This window comes from Cyprinus carpio, chromosome B13, assembly GCF_018340385.1.
Source record: "Cyprinus carpio isolate SPL01 chromosome B13, ASM1834038v1, whole genome shotgun sequence".
NCBI classification, from domain to species: domain Eukaryota; kingdom Metazoa; phylum Chordata; class Actinopteri; order Cypriniformes; family Cyprinidae; genus Cyprinus; species Cyprinus carpio.
In genome coordinates, this window is record NC_056609.1 from 4,094,442 (window position 1) to 4,114,075 (window position 19,634).

At 40.5% G+C, this 19,634-nt stretch overlaps 1 pseudogene; it reads left to right on the forward strand.

Moving 5' to 3' along the window:
• The first annotated feature begins 7,380 nt into the window (after nucleotides 1-7,380).
• LOC109082476 lies at nucleotides 7,381-18,568 on the forward strand (annotated as a pseudogene).
• The last annotated feature ends 1,066 nt before the right edge of the window (nucleotides 18,569-19,634 follow it).

Sequence of the window (19,634 nt, forward strand, 5' to 3'; positions counted from 1 at the left end):
ATTGTACTTCGTTCAGTTACGTATTGCTAAAATAAAACCAAACAAGATTTTGTGGCCGAAGATACAACAAATGAGGCCATGTAGCGTGCACTCAGCATCACTTTCGGCGCGGCGCTTAAAATCTTACTGCGCCAGACATTTTACACACCTGCATTTAAATGGGCTGCAATTTTTGTATTTTTTTTTTTACTTAAATTCCATATAGAAAAGCAAGTAGCGGCGGCTCACTTTAAAAATCCCACTGGGGTATACTATTAATGAAGCTCTTTTTTACTTCATTTAGGCTTTGGTGATACATAATGAAGAACTTGAGAGTTTAATCATTGAGGGCGTTTATTAATCAGTTTTCAGAATTTCAATGGTTTAGCTCATCGTTGCAGGTTTAATTTATTAGTTTCTTGTTTTTAATGGAGGGCTAAATAATGGGAACGAGAAATTAGATACAGTGCCTCACGTTTTACTAAAATAAAAGAAAATAATTTATAAGAAATACAACAATTTCTTAATCAGTCTACGAACAAATATATTTTTCCCAAAGAAGTTGTCTGTCAAAATAAAAGAGGCAGGTAACGAATAACAAAAAATGCATGTTGTTTTATTAAAGAATTTTTAAAATATAAATTAAAATATAGGCCTAATTAATATGAGAATGTTGACATTTTGCATATAGATCCATGTAGCCTAGCTCACTAAAATAGGCTACCACTTTTAATCTTACGATGCAAAGTAACCACAATTTATTTTGAATAATATAACACATAATTCATATTATATAATACTGCACACCTATTAAATGTGTCTAATCTAAAATATGGTGTAATACTGTGTAGCTTCTTAGATATAAGCACAGGCTCATATAGGCTTGACATTTATCCTGCTTGAATTCATTCTAAGAAATGCATATAACTTCATAAGTACCAAACTTTCATCTGTGAATATTAAATATTTTAACTATAGTGTTTTTCTTTCATTTTCCCCTGACTGCAGCCGTCAAATGTGACACATCAGCGAGGCAAAACTGGCGTCTATTTCTTGAAAAATATTGCTTTGATCGCGCTTGTTTGAAAGCTTTTACGATTAAAAGCCACTCAGCGGGTCAAAAGCTGCAAATGCACTTTGCAGGCCAGCGGCGGCTTGTGGCGATGTCTGGCGGCGGTAGAAATGGAAGTAACGTTTTGGATGTCTACCTACTGTACATAAGTAACGTTTATGAACGCCTATTGACTTGTGAAGGCTACTTACTTGCGTTTCTATAGAAGAATAAAACGTCATTAGCATGCGCTAGTGGTAAACAAAAAGAATAATGACTCTCACTCTGACAGTTGTACTTTTTATGTGTGCTGAAAAAGAAGTGGAAACAGTGAAAGAGGAAGGAATAAGAGCTTGAGATAAGCAGTTTTATGTTTTAGTGCCATGTCGCATTGATTTCATGTCGCATTTTTATTGGTTGGTCAGTAAGCGTGGGTCGTAACTGCAAACACACTGTGTGATGATCACGCTGAATTTCTGACACTGCCAGAAAATTATCGTGGGCTATCTTTGGTTGCAAGACTGTGACAACCATAGATATACATAATAAAGGCTAGATGTCTCGTCTGCTCTGCTGGCCAATGGAGATCGACGTCCGCACCTGGCGGCCATCTTGTGACAGTCAGCTTGCTCACTCGTAACATTGTGTTTTAATGGTGCATGTACTTTTTAAATAACCATAACTTGCTCAATTTTCTACTAATTTTCAAACTGTTTGGTTTGTTATAAACGTCAGAGATGTACTTATGACCCTGCATACTTATGAATAATTATAACCATGGACTTCCAAATGAAAATAACATTGAACAGAACAGATGGGTGCAATGAATATACACCGCTACAAGGTATTTATGTTTAAAAGCACAATATATAGGCGGCTACTAAACTCAATTAATGCTTGGAATGGCAACATGAGAGATATATATATATATATATATATATATATATATATATATATATATATATATACACTTTTATAATATAGATATTACTATTATAATAAAATAATTTGAATTGGTGTGCATGTTTATTTTAACTTCTTCAGACCCAGACAGCAAGCAGTTTTCCAGATCCGGCCACATCTGGCCGCATGGTTTACCTTGGGGCCAGATGTGGGCTTGGATCTGAAACTGCTTGCTGTCTGGGGAGTTGGGCCATTTACTAGGCTTTTCCCCTCGACATTGCACTGTGCCTACTTCAGAGATCACTGTTCCCAGATATTTTTGCCTACCATCAAATGCCTGAGCTCTTCAGAAAGCTGAGACCCTGTAGTTTCTTAGGAAACAATCAGAATAATTGTGTGAAGTACTGGGGGGTATTGCACAAAAGCAAGATAAGGGATTAAGCTGGGATTTTCCAGTTATCCTGGCTGAATTTAGCCCTGACTCGGTTGCATGAAGGGAGGCTAAATTAATCTACATTAAGTTACTATGGAGATTTAAACTTTGCAGCTAGCCTGCTCGAACAGAGCTAACAACCAGGCTAAGATTAATCCCAGTAATTTATCGGCTAGTTCCTCCCTAAATCCTACTAGATATTAATGTGTTTTAGTCACTTAATGGTCCTGCATTAAAATACTAGATATACTGTCATTCATCTAACCAGGCTGCGTGCTACTGTTATTTTAGTTATTATTGAAAACTACTGTTCATTTCACTGTCAGAGGTTTGATGAATATATATATTATTTGAGATTTAAAGCGTTTATTGTCATACACCCAGTGAGGAAAGCAGATTTTCCTGAGCAATTATGACAGAGTGCAAAAGAACTATACTATACAATATGAGAAATAGAATATAGACTATGTATATCTATATATGCAAGTATAGAGCAGAAATGTACTGTTGAATGAGAAAAAATATCAATAGATTATATTTTATTGCAGTTGATGAGATAATAAGAAATGGCTCATGAAGTTGCAAATGTGGTTTCAATTAAGTCGGCAATGGCTTGCCCTTTGTTGGATGATGTAGTTGATGAGAAGTTTTAATACTCAGACGAGCATTCAGGCATGAAAGAGTCTTCCGAGATAGGGCAGACCCATTGGCCTTTTCAGACGAATATCTGACTGAGAGGTACAGATTCTCAGGTGATGGCATCAGATATTTGTGTAGACTGCTGGGTCCAAACATACAGCACAGGACAGCACGGAGCCATGCTCTCACTGTCCCACAGATGGTCTGTGTAGCACTGCGATTCTTTGCAAGTGGCATGTTTCTGTATTCTGTGTCGGTGATGCAGAAAACCTCAATAAAGCTACTATTTGCCACACAATAAGAAATGAGAAATGTAAGTCTGGCAATGAAATCTCTTGTGCACATATTTATCACCTTCCCTGGTCACAGAAGATTCATCCACATCAAGGAGGAGTTCTACAATATTGAATAATAACAGATTACTACAAAATGTAACATTATCACAGTCACAGTATGACACTCATCATTTTGTGTTACAGCTTTTCCTAATGTAATGGTCACAGTGGATTGCACCCATATTGGTATCCAGCGGCTCCTCAGCGAATCACATGAGGGAGATTGTATTGGCAGGAAATCCTTCCACAGTGTCAATGTTCAGGTAAGAAGGAGTTATGGTTACTGTCAGCTACATAATTATTCTGTGCATTAAATGACCTTAATCGGTATATATTTGTTACAGATGATCTGTGATGCTTGACTTGGCCTTATCACAAAATTTAGAGGGAAAGTAGGCCTGGCTCAGTCCATGGACTCCAGAATCTTTCGGGCCAGTAGCAATTTACCAGAGACTCTCTCTAGGTAAGCCACCCTATTTATTTTTAAGCACCTTGAACCATGGGGGGCAGAGGAGTAGGCAGTACTTGTTGATTAATTATGTGTTTGTATTCGCAGGATGAGTTCTCTGGTGTGCGCTGGGCTGGGACAAAGGCTATGCCTGTGAGAACAATTTCGGACTGACTCCCCTTACAGACCCACCAAACCCCAGCAAAGCAAGCTTACAACATAGCCCCATGCCCAAACCCAACGTCTTGGCCTCGAATTGAATGACCTTTGGCCTCCTGAAATCACGATTTCAGTGCCTGCACCACCTGAGGGTCTCCCCAAAGGGAAAGAAAAACAGAGCATGTGACGGGACTGTTTGTCTGCACATGTCTGCATCATATTGCCAGCCTAAGAAAAGAAAGGGCTCCCAGAGTTACTTTGGATGTTGATTGGGACAATGTTGCATTCTCTCTTTGCTTTATTACAGCAGCTGTATTGCCTTTTTTACATATAATATGTTTCACTTCTTCATACGTGTTCCATAAGAAGCTGTTGCGGTATTAGGGCGAAAAGTATGCCGCACGGGTTTTGTCCATTTTGCATCAGTGATTCTGTGATCGATTTCGTGATCTTTTTAAGAATGCCGTGAACGTGCATTATCCAAACTATACTACACCTGGCTTGACATATCAGCTCGCTTCTCATCCTGGCAACCTCAGCAAACGTGCAACGGCGATTAAGCCAGGATGCACTGATTAAACTAGGTCAAGCCGCGACTGTTCTGTTATCCTGGCTTTCTTAATTCGACTTTTGTGCAACGGGCCCCTGGCACAGAGTTATAGAGGCTAGAATATTGTTTTTTCTTTCTGCCGGATAACAAGCATCTCAATTGAAAGCCGCGACGCTCTCTAAGTCACTTGATATGACATGTTAGAAAACACAACTGAGCCCAAGCCCAGGTCGTTGTGAAGCTGTGTGCAAAAGCAATCAATATATAATGAAATCTGAGTACTTTAGACCAAATAGTTGCCAAGGTATGCTCATGCGTTTTGCTAAAATGCCCTATGGAAACTCCCCCATAGGACTTTTGGTTACCCGAAATGCAATTACTGACCAATAAAAAGGCTTACTGTGCGGCAACCTCTTGGTGGGAGAAGCATAATCCTGGCCTCAAATGAAAGGTAACAACTCTGAAGCGTTTCTTGCAGACTATTGGATTGTATGTGTCAGGGGTTCTGATATAGATATGACTACACAAAATAGGGGAATTTTACACAAAAGTCTCTATTTTTAAACCATTATAAAAGTGACATTTATTTGCAATAAAAAGTAGGTAAAAGATTCCCTTTACAAATATACATGAAGAAATGCTCCATGTTGAAATCCCCACCCTGCAGAGAGAACTACACTACTGTGGAGGACAGAGATAAAAAAAAATGACCCAAAACATAGCTTGGCCAAATGTCCTTTGAAATAAAGGGACGTTTTTATTGAGCTTCTGTTGCATGTTTTTGCTCTGTAAGGGTAAGGTAGTCCTTTTAGCGATGTTGGTGTAGCCTTAGTCTTAAAACAGAGGACCACAACTAATTTAACAGCGTATGTTTTGGTGGCTGTCTATCCATACTGCGTTTCGCCGATGTGCTCCCTGAGCACGAGGCACAAACACATCAATGCCTTGCCCTACCTCTTGGCTGTACAATGTGCACGACCTCTAGCAGTTTGATGGGGCTGTGTTGTCTTGGTACTTGCTGATGCCCTGACGAATGACCCTCTCTCGGCTGCCCTGACCGACCCTCCACGGAGCCTTCTGATGGCATCACCAGACCTCCTTGTTTCACCTCCAGATGTCAGCAGGTGGTAGGCTCTGGTCGCTTGACGGCAGATGCACCGTCTGGCACCGGCAGACATCACACGACAGCTTCTTCAGAGCCCAGCGCACAACAGATCCTGAAATTTGAGTTAGTAAGATAATAATAATAATAATAACTAATAATACATCATTAATAAAGCATGTGGAAATTAAGGGAACATTTCTCTTTTTTGGATTATCTTCAGATTGTTTTCCCCCAGAATTTGACTATTGGCACTATCGGTATAGGCAAAAATCGACCTTTAGTCATCATTACCTGAAATGTACACGAGAGCGTTGTCCACAAGACCATCGAAGCGGATGGGAAGGTAGCTGTGGTCATGTACTAGGGCAGGCATGTCAGCAAACGGGGGATGGCAGATCCTCTCCTCTATCTACAGCTGACAGGCTTGTAGAGGTGTGGATGGACATCCTGGATATGGCTCTGGGTCATCCACTGTGCCGGCACTTGCCTCTGCACACCAGGGCCATCAGCCTCCTAAAGATGGACTTCGAACTGGGCTGGCATTAGGGTTTGTTTATACAGCCACCTTTAAAAACAAAAAAAAAACAAAAAAAAACAAAAACACAAGATTATAGGAGTTATAGTACAACAGATATTTCAATTAAATGCTTGAAAAATGTTTTATGATTAAAAAAAAAAAAAAAAAAAAAAAAAAGACAAATTAGAAGACAAATTAGAAATAGCCACCCTTGAATGATCTTTCCACATAAATTAAGTTGAATGACATTATCACACAATGCAGACTGTATCAGTGTGAGGTTTAGGATCCTGTAGGTTTAAACGTAAAATTACTTTTAGGACACTAAACCTTCTTGAATCAATTCACAACATAACATGCAGACCATCCACATACCATTTTGACACCGGCATCTGGGGAGAAATAAAACTGAATACAAGAGAACTGGACCTGAAACAAATTTGCAGACAGCAAACACATTGGAGCAAGATAGTATCATATTAGTAATATGTACCACTTTATGAACTTGAGGCAGACAGAAAAGAGGATCTTATGAACTCGATACAGACAGGACCGAACATCTTACAGGACAGAGCATCTTATGAACTTGATTAGTATCATATTAGTAATATGTACCACTTGATGCAGAAGATAGATAAGATAAACAAGAGAACAGAGCATCTCATGAACTTATATCATGGACTTGAGGGATGCACTGAAACCGGTAGAGTTTTACCTTAGATAATTTAATGATTTGTAAATTGACTACTTGTATACATCTAACGAAGAATAAAATATACCCATATTTTCTAAATCAGCTGCCTCATTCTGAAAATTTAAATATAATAAAGAATTTGTACTGGGTATTGGCGAATGGTGTCACAAATGGTGTCAGTGCATCACTAATACAACAGTCACTATTTTAAAAGACCTCTTTGTTCGGTAAAGGGGTTTGCCATCTTCCATCTTCAAAGTGAGCAAGTATACCCGGCTTTTTTTTTATTAATTGCTAGAAAGAAGGGGTTTTTTGAATTTGGCTCTGGGATTGCGACTGTTCAAGATGCTAAACAGCCTGTCTGTTATCTATAAACAAATATCTAAATTAACTGGAAGCACTGAAATCATCACTTATAGTAGGTGTAAGATATGAAATAATCAATTATGAGGCATAGTTTGATTTCTCTCCATTTCCTCTGTGGCTATGCTTTTTAAAATTAAATTGCTGCACTGCTTTACACCTGTAAATCTGACATGGGACAATAAGGGTGCTTCTGAGGTAAGTATGAGGTAGGTATAAACAGTTTTATCCAAGTTCTTGCATATTGTTGAATTTGAGGATAGTCATAATTATTTAATCATTCCCGATGCCCAAATTGAAAAAAAAAAGAAAAGAAAAAGATAAAGGGTTATTCCTGGTAGCATTCACATTTTAACAACCACCCTTGTTTTGGGGTTGCTGACCAACAGACCAACCACAAAGGGCACTCAAATGTCAGAAATGATTTCGGTCAATGATGCAAATCCCTAGCTGCATTACCTTAATGAATTCTGAAGTAGCCTCCCAATCTCTGAACTCTGCATAGCCCACCTCCTGCCACAGAGCTACTCAAAGTCTGAGCAGCCAAGGGAGACCTTGATTGAGTTTATAAGGAGAAATGAAGTGCACATTAGCGCTACAAGATACAAACATCATCAACAAGTATAAAAGCCCTAGAGCCCATTACTATTGCGGCCCTCTATACATTAATCATCATACAAACATACCTTCATCTTCTGATTAGCAAAGTTCACATGCTTATCTGTGACTCTGTTGGCAGCATGTAGTCCACTTTTCTTTTGGACACTGTTCAGATGAACTATGTACTTCCAATTGATACTGCCAGTTATGCTTCTAATTGGGCTGTATGCTTGCAGAATCAGATTTTTTTTTTCACTGCACACGTCAAATGTTAAGCACTATATTCTGCACAATTATGTAAATACAATCAAAATGTCTAAAAAGCAGTACAGAGCCAACCAGAGCAAATATGCGCAATAATGTATGCAACAACGAGCATGTACCTGCAACATATTGCGTGTCAGCTTCAGCATGTGCAAGCGTTCATCATAAGAAAAACATCGTCATGGGTTACTTTTTACACAGAGTACCACCTCAAATAATATTGGGCTCTTGGACTACTACTAACACCATCATAGACCTCTGGGTACCACCAAGATAAAGGATTTAATATAACAAGCCACATGATGCTCTGATTTGTTTGACATTCCACATGCAAACACTCACAACATCAGGTTGAGGTACACCATCTTTAAGCCGGACATTCTGCCCCGTTCTGTCAAAGTCCTCACTCCTGAAGTCCTGTCAGAGGCAACAAAACCGTCCCTTCTTAGGCCAAGTTCCCACTGCCTCCTCATCTTTCCGGTTTTGGGAAACCTTAAAAACCTTATCATATGTTTGGGTTATTTGTATGTATGAATGTGTGTGTGCATGTATGTACTGTAGAAGAAGACAACCACACTAAACTAGTTATAAAAAGGTGTCCAAAAGAAACATTCTGCGATTGTGTAAACAAACTTGTAAAAAGCTTTGGGTCAACAACAATCTTGTAATACTATGATGTCATAGCCCCGCTGTTCCTGTGTAACAAAAGTGTGTAAAGAATTATCCCAAATATAATCATAATATTGCCATATCTTACAGGTGAAAGGTGATCTCACGTGCTCTCGTTTTGAGACTACAGCGATTGGAGCATCCGTAGGTTGGCATCTTCTCCTATAAAGCCAGCAATGTCAGATGTTTTTAACAAAACAAACCGATTGGAAATCATGTGCAACTTAAGTTATATTGAAAAGAAAGAGCAATTCTGTCTCTCCCGCTGATAGCAAATAAACTGTAACTACTAGCTTTCACTCACAGCCAGCTAATAACTACAACCACATCCACAAAGATGGTGATTTAGACAAAAGATTAGTTTTGTAGATTAGTTGTTGATTTGTTTATTTGTTTAAGTAGTTATTGTTGTCAGTAAATGATATGTTAGTTTGTGGTTTGATTGTTGTTTAATTGTTGATGTATTGGTGATGTAGAATTATGCTGCACGATTAAGTCGTTTTTCGAAAAGAAAAGCTGCGATTTCAACATGTTCAAGCACCCAGAATTATAGCCACGTTAATAGCGTTTGTAAGAAACCAAACCATTTGTAAATCCGTCAAGATTTCAGCGAGATAAGAGTATTTGTGTTCGTGCAGATCACTCACCTTACATCAGGTACCACGTGGAGCCGCCAGAAAGCTTGCCGCCGGCGATGACGTTAGAGGCTCCGCCGTAAGCCTTTATGATGTATATCTGTGGTGACAACGTCTTTGAACCTCTCTCACTGTACGACACAGGACCACCGTTTAGGAGCCACGATCACAGAAATCGACACGATTGTTTCACGATGCCAATCTTTCGTCTGGGACAGCCGAAAATCGTGCCGTGTGTCTCGGGCTTTAGCCTGAGTTTTGTTGCATTTACACAGGTTTGAAGCAGGAGTCAGTTTGTGGAGTAAGTTTGTTACGTGTGTCTGGTGCTTTAGCCTGAGTTTTGTTGCATTTACACAGGTTTGATTGAAAAGGTTCGTTTCTCCCATCGCCAGTCGAGGTTAATTATTGACTTTAACGAGCTCAATTAATTCCTCCAATTAAGAGCGTTTAAATATCTCTGCCATCAGTGCAGCTGAGTGAAGTTCTGTAGGTTTTCTGAAAGAGGGGTTTGGTTTGCCATCGCCAGTCGATGTTTGGTTTTTATTATTGGGTGGTTTTGGTTTGTGGTTTTGGATGATTTTCGTGTTTGGAGAGGGCTCATTTTAGTCCTTTTTCTCTTTGCTGTTGATGGACAGGCATCAGGACCGTGAGTAAATGGGTGAAAAGTGAAACATGAAATGGGTTTCTTTCTATTTTAACGTGACTCCTCAAAGGTTTCTGTTTTTAGTCTCTGTATTATGGAAACCCCCTCTGTGCATGAATATGTGTGCTGATCTGACTTGATTTCTGATACCAATCGTCTGTCTGCTGTTTCCAGATCCTTCTTGGTGACGTTCTCTGCAGTGATTGAGGCCTGCTCTAAAGCTGAACTGTGCGCAAGTCTTTTAAAACCCAATGAGAGTCTTACAATGACCGTCTTTCTGGTTGATGACAAAAACCAGACAACACTGCTTGCGCAGCAGACATCTTCAACAGAGTTTCACCGCTGTTTTTGTTTCCAGGTCTGTTTCTATGTGTGTGTGTGCATCTTCAACAGAGTTTCACCGCTGTTTTTGTTTCCAGGTGTGTTTTTTTTATTTTATTTTTGTATTAACAATGTGTTTCTATGCAGGCTCCTCCGGCAGAGGAGGAATTGGTGCAGAAAGTGAGGGTGGTACTTCAAGGGAGCTCCTTCAAAATGAATGAAGAGAGGAAAGTCATGTTCAGACGTTACCTGCCTCTGACCTTCGTCCAAACAGACAAACCCATCTACAATCCAGGACAAATGGGTGAGCGACAAATCACCCTCGTATGAATATTAGAAGTGATCAGAACTTGTAGTGCAATGGTCTTTCTGTGTTCAAATGCATTGTAATGGATGGGAGTCATGTTTCCCTTCTGCAGTGAACTTCAGGGTTGTGACCATGGATACTAAATTTGTTCCTTTTGATCAAATGGTAAAGCCTGATCTGCTAGTCCTCCAGTTATGTGTGTGTGTGTGTGTGTTTTTAAAAGTACTTGAGTGCCTAATGTTGCTCTTTGTTTTTACAGTACAGTCTAGTGGTGGTGGAGGTGAGAACTTGTTCTGGACCAAGTCTTTGGACGGATACAACACTGTTTTACCTCTGCATGTTCTTTTGTTTTTGCTGTTACTTTAGGCTTGCAGTTTCTTATTCCAAGTTTTTCTTTCCTCCAAATAGGACAATAATAGTAACCGGATTGGTCAGTGGACGGACATTTCCTCAACGGGGTGGATATTGGAGCTTTCTCACCAGTTAAACCCTGAGGCTCAGGTTGGGTTTTACACACTGAGGGCTTTCATTGGTGACCGGATGATCTCACAGGTTTTTGAGGTGAAAAAGTATGGTAAGTTACCACATGTGATGTGCAACGGGTAGTTGATGACTGACTGAGGTCCTAATTTAAAGCCTTTGTTTCTGGTTTAGTTTTACCCAAGTTTGACGTCATCTTGACCACACCACAGCTGTATAGTGTGGGAGATGTGGGACTGAAAGTTGAGGCTTGTGCCAAGTAAGAGCAAGCGCTTACTTTCTTGACTTGATTTTTGGTTGGTGTTCTTGATCTTGTTCCTTAACACTTTCCCAGATACACATATGGACAACCTGTATCTGGTCAAGCATTGGTGGAAGTGTGTCGTGAGCCATACTGGTACGCTGTGGTACTCGGCATATCTCGTGTGTGTCTTAGCAAAACTGCTTTGGTATGTTATGTTACTGCCATACAGAGCAGGATTTATTTTCTTCTGCATGTCTAAATTTTAAATCTGTCTTTGTTCTGCTACCAGTTGAACAACACTGGTTGTGCTTCCCTTACCATCAGTACATCAGAGTTTTTCACCACCAAATTTGAAAATGACCTGCAAAATGAATTTCTTGTTAACGGGAATGTCACTGAGGAGGGAACAGGTGAGCTTCTGGCTGATTGGAACCAGTGTCTTGTTTTTATTTGGTTCCTTTATTTGTCACTTTATTTCCTCCCAGATGTAATGATGTCAAAATCCAGAACAGTGTCCATTACGTTTAATGTTGGTGAGGTCACGTTTTTGGACCTCCCAGATTTCTTTAACTATGGATCAGTGATTAGTGGAAAGGTGAGTAAAGGTTAATCTCTTTAGACAGACAGTCTTTATTGGTTCCACTACTTTTTTTATTTTTCCCAACAGATCTCGGCATCTTCTTTCAATGGGACCCCAATTGCAAGCAAGGCAGTCTATCTCCTGGATGGTAGCAAATGGCCCAACAAACTGCTGATGAATCTGACTACAGGCATGGATGGACTGGCTGCTTTCTCCCTCAACACTGCTGATTTCCCTAAAGCTGATCTGAATCTGGTGGTACGATATGCCTTTTTTTTTTTTTTTTTTTTTTCTATATCTATCTATCCATCTATCTATCTATATCTATTTTTTTTTTTTTTTTTTTTTTTTTATGTATCTATTTCTTTTCTTTCTATGTATCTGATTCTATTCATTTTTCTACTTCTTCAGTACGGTGAAGACTGTGCCACTTTTCAAAATTGCTACTACCCAATGTTTATAAACTGACTATAGTAGTATAAATCACCATGACAATCGGTTGTATTCTTTTAGTGTGACTACTGATCTATATGGTAGTAATGAGACCTTTCTAAAATACACCACTGTGCCACTGTTCAAATTAATTCTACTCCCAACGTGTATTCTTTTGTTAGACTGTGCTCCCAGAAACTGGCGACCCAACGTTTAGTAAACTGACTATAGTGAAGTATGAGCAGCCACTGGAATGTGGTGCCAAGTATCCAATGACAATCGTGTATTCTTTTGCTGGAGAAACTGGTGACTATGGTGAGTGGATGCTGGGGTTTTGTTTTTTTTTTTGGGGGGGGCGGACCTTTTAATACACCAGTCTGTCTTTTTTGTCAGGCCTTGTCCAAAGGGGTGGTTGTTCTGCATGGATTTCAGACGATCCAAGTGAGTGCTTTAAATGCACAAAGTGGCACACTGTCATTTGAGCTGAATGTCAGTCCAGACATGGCTCCAGTAGTGCAGATTCTGGCCTTCTGTGTTCTGCCCAGTGAGAGTGTAGTTGCTGCTAGTGCAGATTTTGACACTGAACTGTGTTTCCAAAACCAGGTATGTGGAAATCTAGCACCCCTGTACTTTTATGTGAGGTGTGGCAACATGTCCTTCAGCTTGTTCTTGTTCCAGGTGTCTCTGCAGTTTTCTCCATCTATGGCTGTTCCTAGTGAGGGAAATGTTTTGACTGTCTCTGCTCAAGCAGGATCCCTGTGTGGCCTCAGTGCTGTCGATCAGAGCGTCTGGATCATGGAGCCAAGAAGAAGATTGAGCACTGAAGCGGTATCGTGTGCAGTTCAATAAATTCTTGTTGGAGTTGATTTGACATCAAGGTTATTCTTTAGAGTAATTCTTTAGTCAGCACTGCTGACATGCCTATTAGGATAATCATTGTTAAACGTATTAAATGATTTGAATATTTGACTGGTATTTCATGTGCCATAATGGTTTCATTCTGCTTGTTAATCTCTTATCCAAAGACCTGTCCATTTAAGTTTAGTCTTTAAAACTAGACCAACACTGGTTTGCTTTAAGATGCCCGTCTGTGGCTTTTTCAAACTGCTTAAATTTGACATGGCATCTCCCCCCCCCCCCCCCCCCCCCCCCCCATGGTTTTTAGGTGTTCAACTTGCTCCCAGAACAATCACGAACATATTATCCATATCCTGTTGAAGATGAACAGGAGTGCCTGAATGTTCGACCCCGTCGAGCTGTTCCTACAGACGAAGCTTATGAAGTTTTCAAGGTTGGAAAATGTTTGCAGTCATTTAGTGACTGAATACTGATTGACTTTTCAAATGCATCTTTTGCTTTGGCAGAGTGTGGGGATGAAGGTTGCAACAAATCTGCCTGTCCGAGAACCTAACTGCCTGACGTACAGAGGCCTGGATTACTATCGCAACTACTACTATCGTAGGTCTTCAGTGCATGATCTAAATATTGTGACTTTTGAAGGTTTGTCAAAGTAATGGTCTGTAAGGTTGTTTTTTTTTTTTTTTTCCCTCTAAGTGTCTTTCCGTGGTTCTGGGATGGTGTTTTTTTTTTTTTTTTCCCTCTAAGTGTCTTTCGGCAGCTCCTCTTTTGACGTGACCCTCAGGACTTACTTTCCAGAAACCTGGATCTGGCAGCTTGCTCAAGTGGGGTAAATGAGTCCTATTTCAGCAAATTGACTCCTAAGGATCCCTCCACAAACCGGTATTTTCAAAACTGAATTTTGTCCACACAAATGCAGTATCGGGTCACTGAAACAGAACCTCCTTAAACTACTGCCAAGGTGAAGATTTTCAGAAACTGTGGTTTCACTGGCTACACAACTCTGCAACTGGCGCATATCATTTTTTTTTTGTTTTTTTTTTGTTTTATTTTGGTTTTTTCTTGTTTACTTTTTGCGTGTGTGTATTTTTTTAATGTGGCTTTACGGTTGTTTATATTGCCACTGGTAGCATGCTGTTGACAGTACTTCATAGTTTTTTTTGCATGTGGAAGAGCGTTTCCAACCATGCTCAAACACGCGAACATGAACCATTTTCAAATAAGCCTGAAGGACTTGATTAGCTGGATCAGGTGTGTTTGGTTGAATATGAATTCTGCTGGGCTGTGGTCCAACAGGAACTGAGATTGATGTCACTGATCTAAAGCCACTTGGCCTCAATTCGTTTACCTCCCCTGCCCCCTCATTTTATATCTTCTGGTGTCCTTTTCTTCAGAAACACTGGATCTACACAAGTCACCCTGAAGGTTCCTGACACCATCACCACATGGGAGACTGAGGCGTTCTGCCTGTCCTCCAAAGGTTTTGGCTTGGCTCCTCCTGTTCAGCTGACTGTCTTCCAGCCCTTCTTCCTGGAGCTCTCCCTGCCTTACTCCATCATCCGTGGAGAGTCTTTTGAGCTGAAGGCCACAGTCTTCAACTATCTGTCCAAGTGCATCATGGTCTGGATTCATATTTATTAGTGTAATGGGTGTCTGTGTGATTTCTAATTCCTATTGTAACTGTTAGAATTAGCAATGCAAAATACAGGGCCACCTTCCATGAGTGTTCTATCAAAATGAAGCAATATCTTGTATGCAAGAATTTTTGTAAGTCTTAGTTTTTCACTTATCAACTGACCACCACATTAAATATGGAAGACTTCAGTAGACCGCTGTCCCTGACAGTCCTAAACCAGCCATGTTACTAGTGCAAAAACTCCATCCCAGAAAATGAAGCATGTCTGTCACGCCCTAAATGGATCATTAGAGACTCTTGTCTTTACTCAATGTGCACTAATGTAATTCTTTGGCAGGTTAAAGTGACTCCAGCTGCTTCCTTGGAATTCAGTCTTAGACCTGTTAATGAGCCGTATTCATCCTGTCTCTGTGCCAATGGGAGAAAGACTTTTAAATGGATTCTCTCAGCTTCTGCTCTCGGTCTGTTTTGCACCATTTGTCTCTCTAAATTGAGGTGCATGTGAGTTGCTCACTTCCTGTCTGTACTATAGGATCTGTAAATGTGACTGTCAGTGCTCAGGCTCAACAATCCCAGGTTCGATGTGGCACTGAAGTTGTGACCGTGCCGGTGAGAGGACGCATTGATGTGGTTACTCGGAGTCTTCTTGTTCTGGTAAGTGTTAACCAGCTTTCTGGAGTTTGATCATGGATCTCATGCTGCTTTACTGATGTGGTGCATCTTATTTTTATAGCCTGAGGGAGTTGAAAGGACCTACACCCAGAGTTGGTTATTGTGCCCAAAGGGTTTGTTTGCACTCAGTGACTTTCTAAATGCATTCGCCCTGTACCAGTAAACTGTAACCTAGTGCTCTGTGCTGATCGGTTTTGTTTACAGGAAGCACGCTTTCAGAAGCCTTATCTCTGACTTTTCCAACAAATGTGATCCAGGGATCAACCAAATGCTCAGTTTCAGTCCTTGGTAAAGCGTCTCATTAAGGGGAAATGGACAGATGTTCAGCAAAACAACTTTGGTTTCTGATGGCTTTTTGGTTTGACCTTATTCTTCCTCTTAGGGGACATAATGGGTCGTGCGCTAAAGAATCTTAATGGCTTGCTACAGCTGCCATCTGGCTGTGGAGAACAAAATATGATCGCTCTTGCTCCCAATATTTACATCCTACAGTACCTGGAAGTCACTGCGCAGCTCACCCCAACCATCCGACAGACTGCCATTGGTTACCTTCAGAGCGGTACAGATTACCAAATCCTACAAGTCCTACACATTGGAGTGATTCCTGACCAGGGAAATTTTTTAATTTTTTTTTTTTTTTTTTTTTTTTTTTTTTTTTTTTTGAACAGGATACCAAGGACAACTGAACTACAGGCACAGTGATGGTTCATATAGCACATTTGGTTATGATTCCCCCAATACATGGTGTGTTTTCATGCCATTCTTGTTTTGTGTATCGAATTGGGTTGTGATGTGACTTAATTAATTTTTTTTTTTTTTTTTTTTTTTTTTTTTTTTTTTTTTTTTAAATGGCCAGGTTGACTGCCTTTGTCATGAGGTCTTTTGGCCTAGCAAGGCATTTCATCTTTATTGATCCCAATGTCCTCCAGAGCGCAAAGGATTGGCTGATCAGGAAGCAGGGTTCAGATGGCTGTTTCACGCAAGAGGGAACTCTATACCACATTGACATGAAGGTGCATCATTTCTTTAAATGTGCTATAACTGATCTGAGGTCTGAGACTGACTTTAATCATTATGCTGCTCCGTTATAGGGTGGTGTTGGTGATAACGTGACTATGACGGGCTACATTGTTGCGTCGTTGCTTGAAATAGATGTTCTTGTCACGGTAAAAACATGGCTACCAGTAGTTATACAAGCTCCTTGACAGTGACCTTCTGGTCCCCAGGTAGTCTAAAATTTGCTTCGCTTTCAGGATCCCATCATTACTAATGCCCTGTCTTGCTTGAGGCCTGTCGTTGAGAACCTGGGAAACACTTACACCACGGCTCTGCTCGCCTACACCTTCAGTCTGGCTGGAGAGACCAGCACTCGAGCACAGCTTTTAAATTCCTTGGACAATGTTGCCATTTCTGAAGGTGAGACTCACTAGTCTCTTGTTTTGAGATGTTGTTCAGGGTCTCTGGCATCAACTTTCTGTCCTCTGTCTTGTCCCGGCAATAAGCTCCACTGGTCTCAGACTTCATCTGGTGATACTCTGGCGGTGGAGATCAGCTCATATGTGCTGCTGGCCATTCTCTCTGTACAGCCGCTCACAACCGCTAATCTGGGCTATGCTAACCGCATTGTCAACTGGCTTGTGACCCAGCAGAATCCCTATGGAGGCTTTTCCTCCACCCAGGTGACTCTGACTACCAAACATGAGCACAAACGTCCTATCTGAGTGGCGTTTTTAATATGGTGCTTATTTTTTAGGACACGGTGGTGGCTCTTCATGCTCTGTCTCTGCTCGCTGCTCAAGTGTTCAGCCTGGAGGGCTCCAGCACTATTACTGTACAGTCGTCTGTGGCAGGAGAGGTTTTTAACTTCAACGTGAATCAGGACAACCGGCTGTTGTATCAGGAGAAGTCGCTGAAGAACGTTCCTGGCAGATATAGTGTTACAGCGAAGGGGTCCACCTGTGTGTCTGTGCAGGTCTGAACCTTCACCTGCTTAACTTCTCCGTCTATGCTTGTCCCAGTTCTCCATGTCATGTTTGGTTTTGTACTCCCAGGTTGCATGTTTCTACAACATCCCGACACCCATTGAAGTTTCCAGAACACTTGGTGTTGAAGTGAAGGTGGCAAGGGACTGTAAAGTGCGTGGAGCCGATCTCATGTTGAACATCACTGTGGTGTAAGAACAGCTTTGACGTTGTCCTGTTTGACCCTTAATGCATCTTTACACAGCTGAGCTAAGGCTGCTCTGTGCCTGCTCAATTCTGTGACCGTCACATGAAAGCCAGTCTGAATGTACTTGTGTCCCACCTCTGCCCCAATATCAAAGAATACAATTGGAATATCTGCATGAAGTTTTTTTTTTTTTTTTTTTTTTTTTTTTTTTTTTTTTTTTGTAGATTCACCTAATTGCTCATTTTTAAACTTTCCTTCATTTAGGTACAATGGTGCAAAACCAACTACTAACATGGTTATCGTGGACATTAAACTCCTGTCAGGTTTCACAGCAGATACATCATTGGTTCGTATGTTTTAAGAGGTTTAGTATGTAGAGGCCCATGATGCTTGAAGCCGCTTCAGATGTTAATGGACTTTTCCTCTCAGCTTGGATCTCCACCAGCTTCATTTGCTCCACTAGTGCAGCGGGTTGATGCTGGAGATGACCATGTGCTTGTGTATCTGAAAGAGGTGAGAAGTGAACACTGGGTATGTTCTCTCTGCCCTCTTCATGTGTGCTGTATATGTGCTTGTGTACTCAATCCCTTTTGTCTCGTAGGTTCCCAAGGACATCCCCATGACCTACAGCCTCCAACTGAAACAGGTTCTTGCGGTGCAGGATCTAAAGCCAGCGGTCGTTCAGGTTTATGACTACTATCAGCCAAGTATGCATTCAGTGGCTCGTGCTTTTGGCTGAATTCCCTGTTGAACATCAGTGTCAAGCTGACTTCCTGTTCCTCTTTCACTTTCAGGTGATGCGTTTGAGACCGCATATATCCCTCCCTGTCCATGATTGTGCTTCCTTTCTGGCTATAGGATGAATAAAAAAAACTTCATTTAGTCCTTGTTTGTCTTTTGTTGAACATCTGACTTGTTTGAAGCTGAACAGCTAAAACTTTCACTGTTAAAGTTTCTTTTAGCCTGGTGTTCTGAGTTTCTTGCATGGTTAACCGACTGAGGTTGGCAAAGGCACTGGTGGGAGCACTTTTATATTTTCCGGATGACAGAAAAGAACTTAAAATGCTCAATCGCCTTTGATTGGAATAAATCACTTGAGACTGTAAAGAGTCTTGTTTATGCTCCCCATATTAACAAAACGTTGTGCTTTTGTTTTTAAAAAAAAAAAAAGACCTTGGTGCACTCCACGATCTCTGTGAACTGCTTTTTGAAACGAGTCCCCTAAAATGAACAAACTTGGTGAATATTTTGCAAAGACATGAGAAATCTATAGGAAAGCTTGACATGTCTGCTCTTAAATGAAGTCAGAGTAATTGTTTTAGGTAAGTTAAAGTAATCTGTATGAAGCCAAAGACGTGTCCAGTTTTCCCCATTTTAAACTTATCTCCAATTAGATCTTGCCCACATGCCAATAGCACTATTGAAGTTACAAATCTCAGATGTGCGACATTTAAATGCCTACATCTCTGTAAACAAAGCAGGAACTTTTTTTTTTTTGTTTTTTTTTTTTTTGAGGACGCTGAGAGGGAAAAGCCTGGTTTACCACAAATGCTCTGTGAGCAGCCAACGGAGGAGATCTTTCAGCCAGAGTAAGTAATGCTTCTTAGTAGCATTGTTGTGACGGACTTGAATGCTTACTAGTTGGACTTTTCCCAAACTATAATTCCAGACTAGAATGTCTGAAATCGATTGCAACATTTTGAAATCTCGATTTTTGCAACCTTTATTACATTTAAATGTTGTACCGTGGGAGGATGGTTTTTTTGGGAGGTGGCGGGGTTAAGAACTTATAGACAGACAGGAATACTTATTTAGCAATGATGCTTTAAATGAATATGGAGATGAGGTTTATAATGTTACAGAAGATTTCTATTTCAGAGAAATGCTGTTCTTCTGAATGTACTATTCAAAGAAACCTGAGAATTCTACTCTGCTCAACACGTTTTTG